Here is a 20,771-nt window from a genome sequence, read left to right as displayed (position 1 = left end):
GAACCTGTGGATTAAGAACCTCTAGGCGGAAATTTGCCAATTTAATACCCAAAATGCAAGAACCTGTTTGGCCGAGCAAGATCAAGCAGGTTCTTATATGTGGGTTATTGTGATAAACAATTTAAACAAGGAGTGTAACTTTGACATCGAAAATTTAAGTATAATGAGCACATAATATTCCAAACTGTATATAAATTTGGTAATCAGTTTTGTTAGGGTTATAGTTCAATTGTGAATAAATGCCGTGTTTTTAAGGACCAAACCGCAGATGTATTTTTTTTCTGTCAATCAACAATTTATCATCTTCTTTAGAAAAATGAAGAACCTACTGAACCTAAATTGCCAAGAAGTACCCCAAAATACAAGAACCTATTTTACCAGACTTCAAAAAAATGGGGTTCTTATATGCGGGTTTACTGTAGTTGTTTTCTACTAGAAAGAACAGAAATCATTTTGATCAACTTTTTTGTCAACACCTGTCAGAAGCTAGAACGTCATTAACGACATTAGCTATGATAAGCCTAAGAAAAAAATCTTTGGCAAAAAGTTCCGTTAAGGAATTACGAGAACTCTACATGATTAATTATAACAATAGATGAACAACACAAACAACTACGTGTAATGGATATCTAGGAAGCACTTCAGCGCATTCTTAAAACGGCTTAGGCTCCGAGCCTCTACAATAGATCCCGGTAGTATATATACCAGTCCCGCACGATTCGGATACGAAAAGAATATTTATATGGATTACATCTTGCTTGCTTAACATATAGCTTATACGAGTGGTTAGCGCGGGTTGAGTTACACTTGATAAATTAAAAAAGATCGCCAAATTTTAGTTTGTTCATGCCAAAAACGATCTTTTAGCATTCAACTAAAGCCAAGGAAAAATCTACATGTTTCGAGTGTAGACCACTTCAGCTTCCTTAAACGATCTTCGTGTTCCATCTCCCCACGTTTTTGCAAGCCGAAAGGCTCTTCACTTAACGTTTTCTAGGCCAGAGCAACGTTTTCAAGAAACGGGTGCACAAGAGATTTGTATAACGTAGAGAACGCACCGGGATTAGACGAACCTACTGTTCTGTGAACTAAACCCAATAATTTGTTAGCTTTGTTAACGGCTACGTTAACATGTTCGCTCCAGGACGGGAACACTGTTAGCTATCTTCCAGGCGTTTGCTACTTCGCCAGCAAAAAATGATCTGTTGAGAAGTGAACAAAAGTTCGGAGCGATTTCAATCGTGCATTCTTTCAATACAGGCGGCGGGAGGTGGTCAGGCCCCGAGGACTTGTGTGGATTTAGCCCGGGGTGTTCTGGGAATTCTTGGTGGAGGTGTGCCGCCCGGTTTTCCATATCCTGACCCTACTTCAGACCAAAAAATGTCATTTTTCACACCCATTTTCGGACCTGGCCTCTAAAATCCATACCCATTCTCAGACCTGGCCTCTAACAAAATATGTCATCATTACTTAGATTTCTTAAAATCAATTTTTGACTGGCATATTTCTCTTTCTTTCTTACTCACTTGGAATTGCAACAATAAATGCGTTCGTAAGCTCCCATAGTTCCCTTTAAAAGCATACCCGATTCCAGACCAAAATAAGCAAAGTCTATACCCGTTTTCAGACCAAAACGTGCGCAAAAACCCTAACCTTTGGGGTGGCACATACCTATATGGCTTATATAGGGGATTACCCCCCCGGAGGATTTAGATTTCTCAGAAGGCGAGAAACCTCATTTGTGTTACAAAGGCTTATTCTATTCTGCGAAACCAAACGAAACGAAATGTATTGAGAAGGAATATAAAATGCTTATTATCCTAAACACATATTGAGACAACATTGATAATGTGTTTGGAAGTAATAGCTAACGAAAAATGACGGATTTTTACCTTTTTCGAAAAGTAGTAATTTCGCTAGAATTACTATTTTCCGAAATGGCGTTTTTTCACCTTTATTTAGCAAATGTGTCCTTTTCGTCTATGACAAATTGTGTTTACCTATAAAATGATTAATATTTCGAAGAGTCTGGGGAATTCCCGGTGATAGGGAACGTTAATCTACATTAAACATAGATAAACTAGTTTTTAGGTTTAGAAACTTGTGTAAGCAATATCTCGATAATGAAGGCACACACTTAGCTGAAGTCATCAGTTCAATATGGCAAAATTCTTCCATATTTGGTAGACAATAGCTGGTTATGATGAATTATGCGTGTGATTTTAGTCAATCAGAAACGGAGAAATGTTTTGAATGAATAATAATGTCTGATGGTTGTCATCTTCAAGATAAAAACTTATTACTACCGTCATGATCTTGTTTGATGCCAGGTCAAAACTTCTAACGGAGTATTAAAGCGATTATCATCTACACTGGGGACACTTACTAGGTTAATAACGCGGCCCTCTTGCTAGGGTTATTTAAGCATGTTCAACACGGGGAAAATATAGCTCTTATAAGACTAGAATTTACAAATTGTAATTATAATGATGAAAGCAGATGCTGGGCAGTAAAACATCGTCTGATTATGACAAACGATGAACTAACATACAAATTTTACTGATTAAAGACACTATTATTCGATCAATTGCTACTTGTTGGATTTGGATTTACAGTCATACGAAAATAAATTGAAACTATTTGTAGGGGCGTAGCTAGGGCGTAGCTGACGCAAGCAGATGGATCACTGCCTTACTAATGTCAGTATCAACAGAATGTGCCGCAGCATTACCATCTTTTAGATACCCTAGTTTATTTTATCATTTGCCACACAGTATAAATTACAACAAGTAGAATAAAAAAAGTCATAAATAGGTAAATAACATTAATTCAAAATAAGTATACAGCTGGGAAGGAGTGACTGTGGCGGCGAAATCCCCGAGAAGCCAACGTGTTTATGAGGAATAGAGATTTCCCTCACCAGCAATTTAAATACTAGGCGGCATTTAAAAATAAAAAGGAAAAAAGACGTGTATAGGGATATAACAAGAGACTATAAAGGGGACAGAGAGGGCATCCCCCATATACACCCTATTCCATAGGTAATTCGTCTCGAGTTATTTTTAGAATCGGGATAAAGTTACCTCGCGCGCGGCGTGGATGTTTCGTGGAGGTTTCGCATGACCAAACGCCGGGCAAAACATGTCGGGCGAGAGGCAATGAAAGCGTAAAAAGATCGAGAGCATTCCTGAATATTGAAGCGAAATGAGTCGGCGCTCACCTGGGAAAAAGGAATCGCTGGACTCTTTGACAACCCGTGAAATCAGTTTAACTCGAAGTTGTCGTAACCTCAGTGCTTTAATGAAATGAGAAATTTCGCCGGTCTATTGAAACCGGTCATTTGTACAATTTAGCGAGTTTAAGATCCAACGACGCGGACGACAACTAGAACGTCAAAAAAAACAATAGGTTTAATTAGCAAAACAACAACTTCGCACGTGCAACACACTTTTTTGTTCATTTCTTTCCCGTTTTTGCACGACTACGACGTGAAAATGCCTAATTTCGCGTTTTATGGAGGACGTAAATAAGCAACGACGAAATTTTATTTCTCTTTCTGAGCTTGAATATGGTCCCTTGAAATTCAGCTTTAGGAGGGTTCGCCTACAATTGACAAAGTAAGTGGGTAGGAATAATCGCTATAAAGACTGAAAAAAATAAACATCAAACCAGAAATTGCTGTCTTCAAACTGTAAATTATAAATGATCCTGAGAGAATATTCAGTGTGTTAAGGATTTCCCTGCTCTACTGTTAGCTCTATACAGGAAAGGAAGGGCGATTCTTTTTTAATTTCGGTTTCGCTGGCACAGCTTTCGCAGAAATCTCGCTGTAGTCGTTTTCGTCGACAAAAGGAATAGCAAAATCGCTCTCCGCGTCTTCCCCCATTTTGTTCTACGTCATTTCGTGAAGGACGCGTGGCTCTCAGCGTGGGTCATCCACGCGGAACACATTCGCGCTATGTGATTGGCTGTTGTCTAATCCCCCTTGAGATCTGTGGTGTTGAAAATAACTCGAGACGAATTACCTATGGAATAGGGTGTATATGGGGGATGCCCTCTCTGTCCCCTTTATAGTCTCTTGGGATATAAGTATCTTTAGAGAAAAAAAAATATATGTAGTAATTAGGTATTTAGGCTACATCCTGTCTGGCTATTAAAAATGGTTTTATCACGCGCTTAAATACATTAAATGTTGGGGCGTTTTTGATGTTGTTCGGTAAAGAATTCAATGTTCTAGGACCTTGGAACAGGATCGAAAATATTTGTTCTGCAGGTATGAGGTCGGTAAAAGTCTGAATATCTGGTTAAATATCGATGAATCTTATTTCCAGTTTGAAAGATTTGAGTAAAAGAAATAGGTAAAGCACCATTATGATAAAAGTACATGAAAGAAATTACTTGGAGAGAGTAGATATTAAAAACATCAAGAATTTTCAAATTTGCAAAAAGAGGTTTAGTTGAAGGCTTGTAGTCAGCCTTAGAGATCGCTCGGACTGCTCTTTTCTGAAGTAGGTAGATTCGTGGCTGGTTGGTGACATTAGAAGAGGCCCAAATGAAATTGCAGTAAGTAGATATGGATAAATAAGCGCATAATGTAGTGTACGAAGACATTTTGAGGGCAAATAGTAATTAGCTTTATAAAGTAACCCGACAGATTTAGAAATTTTAGCCGCAGTAAAATTAACATGGGTTTTCCACGTAAGATGCTGATCAATATAAACTCCGAGGAACTTTATAAAGGAACTCTATAAAAATCTGTTTTTTGAGAGGTAACGTATTTTGCCCTGGTCTGAAAGTCATTAGTTTTGGTTTCCTAACGTTGATTGAGAACTTATTGGCTTTTAGCCAAGTTGAAACATCGTGGAGCTGATCGTCAAGAAGGCTGGTAAGTACACCCAGGTCACTATGTTCAAAAAATGTACTGGTGTCATCAGCAAATAATATTAATTCGAGTTCATTAGGGGAAAATGGGAGATCATTAATACAAATAATGAAAAATTTGCCCTTGTTTTGTTAGAGGCCTTATAAGCCTTTTCCGATGATTATATCAGTCATTAACAAAACCTTTCTTTGCTCCTATTAGTCCTATAACAATTTGTGTAAAACATAATTAGACATTTAGCTTGCGAACCGTGTTTTGTCTACTATTTCATTTTCAGTTTAGTGATTTTTCTTTGTTTTTTTCTTTTTTTTAAAAATGTTCTTCGTAGACAAATTATTTAAAAGTCAAATTAAAGAGGCGTCCCAAGTGGCATACTGCTCGTGAGCATGTGATAGGAAAGTCAGAGACCTTGAATATATTATGGTGCGAGAGGGTTTTCATTGCAGTTGAAAATTGGATGGCGAGGTGTTCTCGAACTAGCGGGCTTATTTCACCTCAGAACGAGAACCTTTGAAGCTAAAAACTGCCAAGCGGTTTCTGCAGATGCTATGTTTTGTTTTCTTAATATTTTTGTCGAAAATGAAAGGACAAATGCAGAGTAAGTTGGATAAATAGAATATATTTAATTTCAACGCGCATGTAGCAGAAAGTTGGTTGTATTAAAGCGCTAACTGTGTTCGCCGTAGTTGTCCGATTACTCATTTTCTTCTAACAATGCTTTGGGTAAGAACAACGTTTCAGTTAAGAGGTAGTTTGTCAGCTCTTTTCCGCTATTTGTGCGTTTACGTTCACAAATGTGTTAGCCTATCATTTTAGCATTAAATTTGACCAACATTTTGTGGAGCGATTTCTACGGTCACGATTGCCTTCAAACTTGCAGACATAAAACTAGAGAGCTCTGAGGCTTATTTGCTGAAGTTAGGGAAAAATCTGTCGTGGGATTTCGAAGTTATTTTCATTTTTCGTGAAAATGAGATTTTAAATATATGCCGATATCTCAAAAGTTTTTATACCCATAAGAAAATAAAGAACATTTTCTTAAAGTTCCATCATTATTTATTAAGGATGCAAAAAATCGTAGAAATCGGTTGAATCTTTCATTCTGAAAAACTCGAATCAAAAACATAACCAACACGCATATAAATAGGAACGGGCCACCTTAAATAATATGTCATTATCGACTAAGAATTGAAATATGCGATTATAAACGGCTCTTTCAAAAATTTTAGAAATGGCAGGAAGTATGGAAATTGGTCGGTAGTTTTGTACTAGACTAGCGTTTTCAGACTTGAAGATAGGAATAATTTTAGATATTTTCAGTCTGTCTGGAAAAACTCAGGTATACACTACCCATGATACTACAGCATTGAAGTTAAAGCAAGTTTAATTTTGCAAGTTAACTATAGATTTTAGGTATCCACTACCCATGATACTACAACATTGATTAGAGCATTTTTGCATGTTAACTGTGGATTTCGGGTATCCACTACCCATGATACTACAGCATTGATTCCAGCATGTTTGTAAGTTACTAGCCAATTCCAACTGCGCAATGAGGCGATAAACAAACAAAAAGGGCGCAAGCTGATGGCAGAAATAGCAAGCAAAACACTAAATATCCGAAACTGACAAGACTAGCTGGAAACCTACTCGATGAAAACAATGCAGAACGCGAACACGGAACCGACTTCGTCAAGAGCTACGGACCCAGAGCGAGCCATAACGAGGAAACTACCCCTGGAGTGACCGGTGAAACATTGGCAGGCAAAAAAGGCAAAACGTGGGGTCAGAAATAAGTTTTCCAAAACGGCTTGTGGCAGTTGAACCACAGCGAACTATGAAGTCCCTTCCACTGAACTACGTTGAACCAGCTAAGAGGCGGGCAAAAAACCGAGCAATTCTAAGCAAGGGCTGCAATGCATCATGCCACCAGCGCGCAGGCCAAACACGACGGAATTGAGAGGAGTTACTTATTTCCCGCGTCACGGGCCATCGTGTATGCAGTGAGAATATTTATTCAGGCACCTATTACGCAAGAGGGAAGGAGAGCTCTGTCATGTCTACTCGCTTCAATCTCTTCATAGAGAAAAAATTATGGGAAATTAATTAAGCTGCGCTCAACAACATAAAAAAATAATTGAAAATAATAAATCAATCAATAATTAGGTAATTAAAAGATTAAAATATCATTGTCGTCTTAGAGCCTAACTGGTTGGGTTTTTCTTTTTAAGACGCCATTGGAGACAGGTAGCGGACCGCTCGTCTTGATTTTCCGAACAAGAGGGCTGCTGTAAGCTAAAGTTAGACGCAAAGCGTGTAATATGTATTCAGTCTCATGAGACTTCCCTTTATCCTTAGTAATGCATCTAAAAGCTCAAAAAGGGCGTCTTGTATATCCTTAATTAAAGGGTTATTCATTTCTTTTTTCATTAATTTCCACAGGACGTGGATTGGACTACACAAAGAGGAGCAAAGATTCCCCGTTGTCTCGCCTTCTATTTTTGGAAAGATTAGGTAAATTAATCTTCGAAAAATACATTAAACTCTTACAGGGGCCTCATTCACCAGCTTTCCTAAGCTAAGATATATCTCTCTTGTCTCATAACAAGTGCATCTTTTAAGAGACAATATTTACGATATATCTTGAGCACTTACCATTTGTGTGGAAAACCTGGAAATTCCGGGGAGAATTCAAATGGAACGGTTCATCGCGGTGGAAGTTTTCCGGGAAAAAAAGTAATACCTTTCGAGGTATTACCTTTTTCCCATTCTTACCGAAACGACCGAAATTTTCTATACCATTTTCCAGGCTTCATGTCGAGAGAAAGCGAAAAATTTACCAGTATTTTGCAAATGATACAACTCAATCCCGTTCCTGTTTTCGGTGCCCAAAAAATGCCAGTACCATTTGAAGGACATTTGTCTCCAAAATTTCCGTAGAAATGGTAAGCGCTACTTACCTTAAGTTATAACTTAGCTAGAATATTCGTCTAATCAAATTTAATAGTGCGAGCGTGCTTCACATTGCCATTGAGCACCTTGATGGCGTCAAAAAACTAATACCTTGGGGTCCAATGAGCTTAGCAATTATCTAAGGTGCTTATACACGATGACGCGTCTACCATGTGTTTATAATTAACAATTAATTCATGCGTGAGCGTGGGTATGTCGAGAAAGTCTAGAGAGCACGAAAGAGTCGTAAGAATGCGCTTCCAGAAACTATGGCCTCTTGAGTGCTCTCCAACTTCCCAAGTGCCTTATAATATCTGGACATACGCACGCTGACGCATGAATCATTTTGCTAAATCACCTTTGTGATTCTGGCCCCAGACTTAAGTAGGCGTGTCAGTCAACTAACATAGTAAAGCGCAACGATTAGCAACGTTTAGCACCGTTTTTTCCCAAGTGTGAACTTAAATACTGCTAGAGTTAACCACAAAAACCTACTAACGTTTTGGGCAAAGACCACTGCCAATTTTGCTATTCACCTACTACTCTTTCCAGGAAAACTGTTTCCCTTTCCTAAAAAAACTAGCGCGTCACAATTCGATTGGAATGAAAGACGATGAAGTTGGCAACAAACCTAGCCTGGATAGAAAAGAAAGTAAAAGGAAAGAAAGACGGGGAAAAGAGGAAAAATTGGCTGATGGAAATGCACTTTAGCCTTAGGCTTAAGTAGCTTTTAATACTTGAAAAACAAAGTACTGATTGTGTGATGGAGAGAAGGGGTTAAAATGAACGCCCTGTGGGCCTCAGGATCGTTTATCAGGTGATAACTATTTTGATTTACCGATGCAAGGACTCTTTACCTTTACCATTATGCCTTCAACACAGACGTTCACGTCCACCATTTGATAATATTACAGTCCAATCTATTTACAGCTGACTCCCGATAACTCGAATCAAAATCGATTTCCCCTGGATTTCCTTCATACATTTACTGTTATTTTACCCTCGGTAACTCGAACCTTCCGCTAACTCAAAGTGATTTTTGTTTCTCCTCAGATCATCTCTCTATAATTTAATCTTTGATAACTCGAACCATGTTTTGAGCGCTTAAAAAGTCCGAAACATTGGATTTTGAAGTCCCATTGACTTGCTGTAAACATATAGTTTACTAGTGGAGGCTGATGTTGTTTGTTACAAATCTAACGTGAAACAGTTTTACTGCTCAAAACAGTAAACGCATGCCCTATTTAGGCTATATTTTGCTACGTTCAGATTTATAACCTAAAAGTATCTTTCAATTTTTACTTAACATTTCGACAATAAAATGAGATTAAAATGTTCAGTGTACAGTAAAAACTGTTTTTACCTTACTTCCGGCTATTTTCTTCGAGCTCCTAATAACTCGAACTTTTTTCGACTTCTCTTGAAGGTTCGAGTTATCGGGAGTCGACTGTATTAGGTCAATGAAGAGTTAGGTCAATGAGGACTACAGTAATGAGTTAGTTTTTGTGTGGTTCTCTATTGGCCAGTTTACAGTCGTGTGAAAATAGTTATTGAAGCTGTTTTGACGTGCCACAATGTTTGAACCTAATAGCGCAATTAGAATCAAGCAGTAAGAGTGTTTCCCCGAGATTTGGAATTCGAATAGCGTTGCAATAATAGCGCGTTCATTCGGTCATCGATGGCAGAAATATTATTTGTAATTTTAAACTGAAAATAAGTTTGAATTTGGTACGATAAATTTGCATATAATGCGACACTTTGGGCCAAGATTTTCTATGTGATGGATACGCCCTAGCCACCACAAGTAAGTTAGATACCATTGCGAGAGCAAACGCTCGTTATAGTGCTTCTTGGACAAACGAACTTTGCGCGTGCTACAATAATAAATTCTGCGCGTACTAATTAACACTGGCGTCGCCTGGGGGCTCGCAGCAAACACCTTTATGCGTAAATGTAAGTCTGGAAAAGTCATTGAAGAAATAAACATTAACTTATGACTGAAAACCGAATGTAAAAACACTGATTCTTATCGATGGCTATGTAAATCGTTGCATCCTTCTTTTGCCTTCCATATTATTCAGAGACTATGTTAATCGCTGTATCCTTCTTTTGCCTTGCAGGTTATTCAGAGACTTCGACGACGACGAAACCCTTACTGATGAGCTCCCTAGGTAAGCTTAACTGATGTCAGTCCTAGGAAAACAAACATTTAAATGAAGATATCTTCGTCCCAGTGGTAATTGCAGCTTAAGCAATTGAAAATTAACCCGAAACGAATTTCGGGACTTCAATGGGATACGAACCCAAAGCCTCTGCTTTAGCGTTGCAATGTTCTAACCAATTGAGCTATGAAGACCCATTCATTAGGAGCAGGCCGATTTGTTGAGTTCATCTTAACCCGTGAATGGAATGAAACAGTGAAGATGATGTGAACCGCTGAAATACAAATTTAAATGAAGATATGATCGTCGCTGTGGTGAATAAAGTTTAGATAATTGCAAATTAACCCAAATAAAATTTCGCAACTCTCAACGGGATTCGAGCCCATGGCCTGAATGCGACGATCTTCCTTTAAATTTCCGCAATTCACATCATCAGGTATTGTCTCTGCTGATATAATAAATGTGCTAGAGAAATGTCAGAGAAATCGTTGGAGCAGAAGTCCGTAACTAAAGGTCGTTCAAAATTCAGCTGTGAAATTGTTTTAGATTTTCAAAAAACAAATTGCTTTGAGGTAGAACAAGCCACCAGTTCGAATTTTCGGGACAAGTAATTCCAGTGTTAGCTCATTCTTAAAACAAAAGCCGATTGCCAATTGGGCTATTCTTTAAAATCTAGTCTTTAGTTTTAGAAGCGCTATAAATATCTCCCAGCAGTTTTGGCTGATACTCCTGCTACATGAGTTTTGATGTATTACAGTGCATCTTCAACGGCTTTTACTACTGTACGTTGCTTCCAATTCAGGAAAAAAGGTATTGGTTTTGTGAGCTACCTTGTATCAGAGCTGAAATAGTAACTGCAAAAATCAGCTTTTTGTAAATTTTCATACTCCACACGTGCAGTTCATGAAAAGGAAAAGGTAATACAAAAGTCAGGTTTACATGAATCACACTCAGACGGCAGTTTAAAGATTATTATGGTGCTAGCTGGTGCACAACAGGGCGTAAAGAGAGACCCTCCCTCCTTACGCCCTGGAGCAAAATATACCTTGTGAATAACCAACTTCGTTCCTAGCGTTCTCTCTCCTGCATTATGCAATACTATTTTTTCGGGTGTTCTTGACCCGTCCCATCAGCTGAAAATATACGAGGCGGCAAACTCCTCTCGGGCCACGACAGAGTAACTTTTGTCATAGCGACAAGTATTTACTCTTCTTCCCCTCCATTACTTTTGGCTCCCAGATTTTAATAATTCGACATACGCGCGCTGACGCATGAATCAATTTGCTAGATGACCTTTGTGAATCTGGCGGAACAATTAAGTACGCGGGTCAGTCAACTAAAATAGTAAGGCGCAACGATTAGCAACGTTTAGCACCGTTTTATTACCAAGTGTGAACTTAAATACTGCTAGAGTTACATACAACAACCTACTAAAATTTTGGGCAGCACTGCCAATTTCGCTGTTTATCTACTAGCCTGCGAGCAAGCTTTCCGGGGTGCCTAGCGGCGGGGCGGAAAAAAGAGGTAGATACTTCATATATGATTATTATTATGTACCGTAATATACTTATTATTATATTATTGTACTTTATACAACACCATATATACCCCTAATCAACACCATATACTCCTATACATCACAATACACCCTATATATCACCATATACCCCTATACAATACTATATACCCCTATATACCCCTATACAACACCATATACCCCCATATACCCCTATACATCACCATATACCCCTATATACCCCTATACAACACCATATACCCTTATATACCCCTATACAACACCATATACCCCTATATACCCCTATACAACACCATACACCCCCATACATAACAATACACCACCTATACATCACCATACACACTATACATCACCATATACCCCCATATACCCCTATACAACACCATACACCCCCATACATAACAATACACCACCTATACATCACCATACACACTATACATCACCATATACCCCCATATACCCCTATACAACACCATATACCCCCATATACACTATACAAAACCATACACCCCCATACATAACCATACACTCCTAAACATCACCATACACCCCGATACATAACCATACACCACCTATACATCACCATACACCCCTATACATCACCATACATCCCTACACATCACCATACACCCCTACAAATCACCATACACCCCCATACATAACCATACACCCCTATACATCACCATCACCCATATACATCACCATACATTCCTATACATTCTCATACACTACTATACATCACCATACACCCCTACACATCACCATACATCCCTATACATCACCATATACCCCTATACATCACAATACACCCTTATACATCACCATACATCCCTATACATTCCCATACACTACTATACATCACCATACACCCCTACACATCACCATACATCCCTATACATCACCATACACCCCTATACATCACCATACATTCCTACACATAACCATACACCCCTACACATCACCATAGACCCCTACACCACCATAAATCCCTATGCATCACCATATACCCCTATACATCACAATACACCCTTATACATCACCATACATCTCTATACATTCCCATACACTACTATACATCACCATACACCCCTACACATCACCATACATCCCTATACATCACCATACACCCTTATACATCACCATACATTCCTACACATCACCATACACCCCTACACATCACCATAGAGCATTACACATCACCATAAATCCCTATACATCACCATATACCCCTATACATCACAGTACACCCTTATACATCACCATACATCCCTATACATTCTCATACACTACTATACATCACCATACACCCCTACACATCACCATACATCCCTATACATCACCATTTACCCCTATACATCACAATACACCCTTATACATCACTATACATCCCTATACATTCCCATACACTACTATACATCACCATACACCCCTACACATCACCATACATCCCTATACATCACCATACATCCCTATACATCACCATACACCCCCATACATAACCATACACCCCCATACATAACCATACACCCCTATACATCACCACACACCCCTATACATCACCATACACCTCCATGCATAACCATACACCCCTATACATCCCCATACACCCCTATAAATCACCATACACCCCTATACATTCCCATACACTCCTACACATCACCATACACCCCTATACATTCCCATACACCCCTACACATCACCATACACCCCTATACATCACCATACACCTCCATACATAACCATACACCCCTATACATCACCATACACCTCCATGCATAACCATACACCCCTATACATCCCCATACACCCCTATAAATCGCCATACACCCCTATACATTCCCATACACCCCTGTACATCATCATACGCCCCTATACATAACCATACTCTCCATACATAACCATACACCCCTATACATCACCATACACCTCTATACGCGAAGGAAGGGTTTTGGGTTTTGAATAACAGTATCTTTTCCCAGGGGAGTACTCCCATATATGGGCTGTATAGGTACGTGCCGCGCAATAGGGTATGGTTTTTGAAGTTTTCGGTCCTTAAATAGGGTATCTTTTTTGACCCTTTTGTTTCTGTGTCCCTTGTGTAGTCCTTAGATAGGGTAGGTTAATTGTATTATCTAATACTGGAGTGTGAAAATGCGCGCCTAAACGAACGGTTTTTTTTAACTTGATGTATCCGTTTAAGTATTAACAAAATGATTTTGCAATAGAGGTTTAATAGCCGTTAAGCGGGTAAATACACGTAACGCCTCTTCAAGCCACATGTTTGTTTTTTCCTTGAATAGGGTGTCATTTTTCGGCTTTGGGCCTTAAAAAGTGTATCAGTTTTCGCTTTCTTAGTCCTTAACTAGGGTTAGGGTTTACGAAGCTTCGCGGCACACCCCTATCCGAAATTCGCGGGAGTACCCCCCCCCCCCCCGGGATCTATGCCTATTCTTTGGTGTTTGCTCATTTATAACACTAATTCAAAATAAGATCATGAGGCTACAGAATCCATGTGGCATTTCAATTATCGATGCTTTTACAGCTGTTTATTGGATAATACCCGACCTGCGATGCCAAAAACGTCTTTGGATTTTGTTTTTCTGCGACGTAAATCACAATCTGAAGAAGCGACGCTTTCTTCGCTTTCTTGCCTTTACATTTTAGCGAACCTCCTGGGAAACGAAAGCCCGTGGTTTGTGATTGGTGGATTTCGATCCGTTTTGTGTATTTATGTGTTTCAAGGCTCGTTGCTTTGTTTTTGAAAAGCACCGTAAGTTTTACCTTAGTTCTAGGTTTTTTTAACTTCTTTATACTGAAACGTGGCAAGTTTTAATTTCAAAGGTGAAATTGTTCCTAAAGAGCTTCCAAATCCAGAGGAAACACAGATACGGAAGGGTGAAAACGAACTGGTTATTAGTTCCCGCTAACATTTACATTTGCTGACAAACACAGTGGATGCTACGGTAACGGTTTGATTGACGTCGCAGAATAATTTGAATTTGGAGCATGCTCAATTTTGTCCGAGATGTCGGCAGACATTATCGACCCCAGTGCTTACGGGTGAGGTTCCTTCCTCTTCCCGACTTATCTAGGAAGATCGAAGGAGACTCTGTTCGCAGGGTACTAATGTCGTTATTCATGTCGTTATACACGGCATTCATTGAAAACATACTGGTTTTGTTTGGTGTAGTTATAAGTAATATACACTGTATATCTAGCCGATTTTTTGAAATCCAGCCTAAAGAAATTTCCAGTCAAGTGAGTGAAAAGGCGTCAAAAGGCAGGTTTCTTTATGAAAACACTACGACTTCACTTTGCCGTTGCGCGACTGCGACGTGATGTTAGATTGACCTTTTTAAGCCACTATCAGTTTGGAATTTAAGCAATTAAAGGACTTTTTGCAGACAGCTATTACCACCACGGGGGCAGCCATGCTATACAGGCACACCACTAGTAGCGAGCTTTGACAAGAATTAATGCTATATATGCTTTACTGAATGTAAGGCATCTAGAAATAAAATGGGACAATGACACACATAAAAAACTATATAGGGTTTTATGGTGATGTGTAGAGACGCGTATGGGAATGTATACGGGTGTATGGGGACGTATAGGGGTGTATGGGGATGTATTGGAGTATATGGTGTTGTATAGGGGTGTATTGCGATGTATAGGGGTGTATGGAAATGTATAGGGGTGTATGGGGATGTATAGGAGAGTATAGTGTTGTATAGGGGTGTGTGTTGATGTGTAGGGGTGTATGGCTATGTATGGGGGTGTATGGTGATGTATAGGGATATATGGTTATGTATAGGGATGTATGGTGATGTGTATGGGTGTATGGGAATGTATGGGGTGTATGGTGATGTATAGGGGTGTATGGTGTTGTATAGGGGTGTATTTTGATGTATAAGGGTGTATGGGAATGTATAGGGGTGTATGGGGATGTATAGGAGTATATAGTGATGTATAGGGGTATATGGCGATGTATAGGGGTGTGTGGTGATGTATAGGGGTGTATGGTGATGTATAGGAGTGTATTGCGATGTATAGGGGTGTATGGAAATGTATAGGGGTGTATGGGGATGTATAGGAGAGTATAGTGTTGTATAGGGGTATATAGCGATGTATAGGGGTGTGTGTTGATGTGTAGGGGTGTATGGCTATGTATGGGGCTGTATGGTGATGTATAGGGATATATGGTTATGAATAGGGATGTATGGTGATGTGTATGGGTGTATGGTGATGTATAGGAGTATATGGTGTTGTATAGGGGTGTATGGTTATGTATGGGGGTGTATGGTGATGTATAGGAGCATATGGTGTTGTATATGGAGATACGGTGTTGTATAGGGATATATGGTGATGTATAGGGGTGTATGGTTATGTATAGGGGTGTATGGTTATGTACGGGGGTGTATGGTGATGTATAGGGATATATGGTTATGTATAGGGATGTATGGTGATGTGTATAGGTGTATGGTGATGTATAGGAGTATATGGTGTTGTATAGGGGTATATGACGATGTATAGGGGTGTATGGTTATGTATGGGGGTGTATGGTGATGTATAGGAGCATATGGTGATGTATATGGGTATACGGTGTTGTATAGGGATATATGGTGATGTATAGGAGTGTATGACGATGTATAGGGGTGTATGGTTATGTATGGGGGTGTATGGTGATGTATAGGAGCATATGGTGTTGTATATGGGTATACGGTGTTGTATAGGGATATATGGTGATGTATAGGGGTATATGGTGATGTATAGGGGTGTATGGTTATGTATAGGAGTATATGGTGTTGTATAGGGGTATATGACATATTTATAGGGGTGTATGGTGATGTATGGGGTGTATGGTGATGTATAGGAGCATATGGTGTTGTATATGGGTATACGGTGTTGTATAGGGATATATGGTGATGTATAGGGGTGTATGGTGATGTATAGGGGTGTATGGTTATGTATGGTGGTGTATGGTGATGTATAGGAGCATATGGTGTTGTATATGGGTATACGGTGTTGTATAGGGATATATGGTGATGTATAGGGGTATATGGTGATGTATAGGGGTGTATGGTTATGTATGGGGGTGTATGGTGATGTATAGGAGCATATGGTGTTGTATATGGGTATACGGTGTTGTATAGGGATATATGGTGATGTATAGGGGTATATGGTGATGTATAGGGGTGTATGGTTATGTATAGGAGTATATGGTGTTGTATAGGGGTATATGACATATGTATAGGGGTGTATAGTGATGTATGGGGTGTATGGTGATGTATAGGAGCTTATGGTGTTGTATATGGGTATACGGTGTTGTATAGGGATATATGGTGATGTATAGGGGTGTATGGTGATGTATAGGGGTGTATGGTTATGTATGGGGGTGTATGGTGATGTATAGGAGCATATGGTGTCGTATATGGGTATACGGTGTTGTATAGGGATATATGGTGATGTATAGGGGTATATGGTGATGTATAGGGGTGTATGGTTATGTATAGGAGTATATGGTGTTGTATAAGGGTATATGACATATGTATAGGGGTGTATGGTGATGTATGGGGTGTATGGTGATGTATAGGAACATATGATGTTGTATATGGGTATACGGTGTTGTATAGGGATATATAGTGTAATAATAATAATAATATATAATAAGATATAATAAGTATATTACGGTACATAATAATAATCATATATGAAGTACCTACCAAAAAAGAGGGAGAGCTTCCAATTACGTCTCTGGAATTTGAATTCCACCTCCAATTCCCCTGTGGCTCCCCGTCGATTGAGCTTTCAGATTTTCGCCAATCACCGCGAAGCGGAAACGAGCGCGAATATAAACAACCATTAAAAAACACGTGGCATCCCCACCAATCAGCATTCCTCATCGACTTTTTCGATGCAGATATTCAAATTCCAGAGACGTAGTTGCAAGCTCTACTTCCTTTTTCCACCCCGCTGCCAGAGCGCCCCTGAGAGCTTGGTGGAAGGCTATTCACCTACTACTCTTTCCAGGTAACCTGTTCCCCTTTCCTGAAAAGTTATGGCTATGTAAATCGCTGTATCCATCTTTTGCCTTGCATGTTATTCAGAGACTTCGACGACGACGAAACCCTTACTGACGAGTTCCCTAGGTAAGCTTAACTGATGTCAGTCCTAGGAAAAAAAACATTTAAATGAAGATATCTTCGTCCCAGTGGTAATTGCAATTTAAGCAACTGAAAATTAACCCGAAACGAATTTCGGGACTTCAATGGGATACGAAACCAAAGCCTCTGCGTTAGCGTTGCAATGTCAGGGGCGGATCTAGGGGGAGGGTGCAGAGGATGCGCACCCCCCCCCCCCACCTCCCACCCCCGAGATGACCTGCGGTTTTCTAATACAACTGGTATTCTGCAAAAAAAAACTATGTGGTTTACTGGTGTTGAAGTAGAGCAAGAGACGAGTGCACCCCCTCCTAAAAAAATCCTGGATCCGCTTCTGAATGTTTTAACCAATTGAGCTATGAAGACCCATTCATTAGGAGCAGGCCGATTTGTTGAGTTCATCTTAACCCGTGAATGGAATGACGCAGTGAAGATGATGTGAACCGCTGAAATACTAATTTAAATGAAGATGTGATCGTCGCTGTGGTGAATAAAGTTTAGATAATTGCAAAGTAACCCAAATAAAATTTCGGAACTCTCAACGGGATTCGAGCCCATGGCCTGAATGCGACGATCTTCCTTTAAATTTCCGCAGTTCACATCATCAAGTATTGTCTCTGCTGATATAATAAATGTGCCAGAGAAATGTCAGAGAAATCGTTGGAGCAGAAGTCCGTAACTAAAGGTCGTTCAAAATTCAGCAGTGAAATTGTTTTAGATTTCAAAAAAAAAAATTGCTTTGAGGTAGAACAAGCCACCAGTTCGAATTTTCGGGACAAGTAATTCCAGTGTTAGCTCATTCTTAAAACAAAAGCCGATTGCCAATTGGGCTATTCTTTAAAATCTAGTCTTTAGTTTTAGATGCGCTATAAATATCTCCCAGCAGTTTTGGCTGATACTCCTGCTACATGAGTTTTGATGTATTACAGTGCATCTTCAACGGCTTTTACTACTGTACGTTGCTTCCAATTCAGGAAAAAAGGTATTGGTTTTGTGAGCTACCTTGTATCAGAGCTGAAATAGTAACTGCAAAAATCAGCTTTTCGTAAATTTTCATACTCCACACGTGCAGTTCATGAAAAGAAAAAGGTAATACAAAAGTCAGGTTTACATGAATCACCACCCAGACGGCAGTTTAAAGATTATTATGGTGCTAGCTGGTGCACAACAGGGGTAAGGAGAGACCCTTCCTCCTTACGCCCTGGAGCAAAATATACCTTGTGAATAACCAACCTCGTTCCTTGCGTTCTCTCTCCTGCATTATGCAATACTATTTTTTCGGGTGTTCTTGACCCGTGCCATCAGCTGAAAATAAACGACGCCGCAAACTCCTGCTAGTGTTACACACAACAACCTCCTAAATATTTGGGCAGCACTGCCAATTTCGCTATTTATCTACTAGCCTGCGAGCAAGCTTTCCGGGGTGCATAGCGGCGGGGCGGAAAAAAGAGGGAGAGCTTCCAATTACGTCTCTGGAATTTGAATTCCACCTCCAATTCCCCTGTGGCTCCCCGTCGATTGAGCTGTGAGGTTTTCGCCAATCACCGCGAAGCGGAAACGAGCGCGAATGTAAACAACCATTAAAAAACACGTGGCATCCCCGCCAATCAGCATTCCTCATCGACTTTTTCGATGCAGATATTCAAATTCCAGAGACGTAGTTGCAAGCTCTACTTCCTTTTCCCGCCCCGCCGCCAGAGCGCCCCTGTGAGCTTGGTGGAAGGCTATTCACCTACTACTCTTTCCGGGTAAACTGTTGCCCTTTCCTGAAGAGTTATGGCTATGTAAATCGGTGCATCCTTCTTTTGCCTTCCATATTATTCAGAGACTATTTCCGACGACCGAGGATATCAAGGAGACCTGTAGATCGATTCTCTGACGAGGTTAAAACCCTTGCGAATCCGCTCTTTAGGTAAGTGGTCTTTGACCTCAGATTTGTTGGTAAGGTGATGAATATTTTAAGCTACCGATTTAAGGTCTCTTTATCTTTACTTTTATGCCTTCATAATAGACATTTAGCCTCTCATTCGATGCATTAATAACAAATAATTATATGCTCGCTTCAGGGCTCGCAGCAAAAATTTTCATGCGAAAAATTAAGGTCTTAAGAGGTCTTTCAAGGAACAAATTTAACGTAAGACTATTAGTCAAATGCAAAAACACTGATTCTTATTGCTGGCTATGTTAATCGTTGTATCCTTCTTTTGCCTTGCATGTTATTCAGAGACTTCGACGACGACGAAACCCTTACTGACGAGCTCCCTAGGTAAGCTTAACTGATGTCAGTCCTAGGAAAAAAAACATTTAAATGAAGATATCTTCGTCCCAGTGGTAATTGCAATTTAAGCAACTGAAAATTAACCCGAAACGAATTTCGGGACTTCAATGGGATACGAAAGCAAAGCCTCTACGTTAGCGTTGCAATGTCAGGGGCGGATCTAGGGGGAGGGTGCAGGGGATGCACACCCCCCCCCCCCCACCCCCGAGATGACCTGCGGTTTTCTAATACAACTGGTATTCTGCAAAAAAGAACTATCTGGTTTACTGGTGTTGAAGTAGAGCAAGAGACGAGTGCACCCCCTCCTAAAAAAATCCTGGATCCGCTCCTGAATGTTCTAACCAATTGAGCTATGAAGACCCATTCATTAGGAGCAGGCCGATTTGTCGAGTTCATCTTAACCCGTGAATGGAATGACGCAGTGAAGATGATGTGAACCGCTGAAATACTAATTTAAATGAAGATGTGATCGTCGCTGTGGTGAATAAAGTTTAGATAATTGCAAATTAACCCAAATAAAATTTCGGAACTCTCAACGGGATTCGAGCCCATGGCCTGAATGCGACGATCTTCCTTTAAATTTCCGCAGTTCACATCATCAAGTATTGTCTCTGCTGATATAATAAATGTGCCAGAAATATGTCAGAGAAATCGTTGAAGCAGAAGTCCGTAACTAAAAGTCGTTCAAAATTCAGCAGTGAAATTGTTTTAGATTTCAAAAAAAAAATTGCTTTGAGGTAGAACAAGCCACCAGTTTGAATTTTCGGGACAAGTAATTCCAGTGTTAGCTCATTCTTAA

At 39.8% G+C, this 20,771-nt stretch overlaps 1 protein-coding gene across 1 annotated transcript in view; it reads left to right on the top strand.

Annotated features, from left to right (window-relative positions):
- Positions 1-17,667, top strand: part of LOC140928006 (uncharacterized) — a 76,117-nt gene extending 58,450 nt beyond the window's left edge. The window contains exons 11-13 of the mRNA XM_073377722.1: positions 7,325-7,396; positions 9,955-10,005; positions 17,641-17,667. The gene's annotated coding sequence lies outside the window, so the exon portion shown is untranslated. The remainder of the gene's footprint in view (positions 1-7,324; positions 7,397-9,954; positions 10,006-17,640) is intronic.
- The last annotated feature ends 3,104 nt before the right edge of the window (positions 17,668-20,771 follow it).

The sequence above is a fragment of the Porites lutea genome, chromosome 2 (assembly GCF_958299795.1).
Source record: "Porites lutea chromosome 2, jaPorLute2.1, whole genome shotgun sequence".
NCBI classification, from domain to species: domain Eukaryota; kingdom Metazoa; phylum Cnidaria; class Anthozoa; order Scleractinia; family Poritidae; genus Porites; species Porites lutea.
The sequence above is the reverse complement of the archived record's forward strand: the minus strand, read 5'-3'. Positions and strand labels throughout refer to the sequence as shown.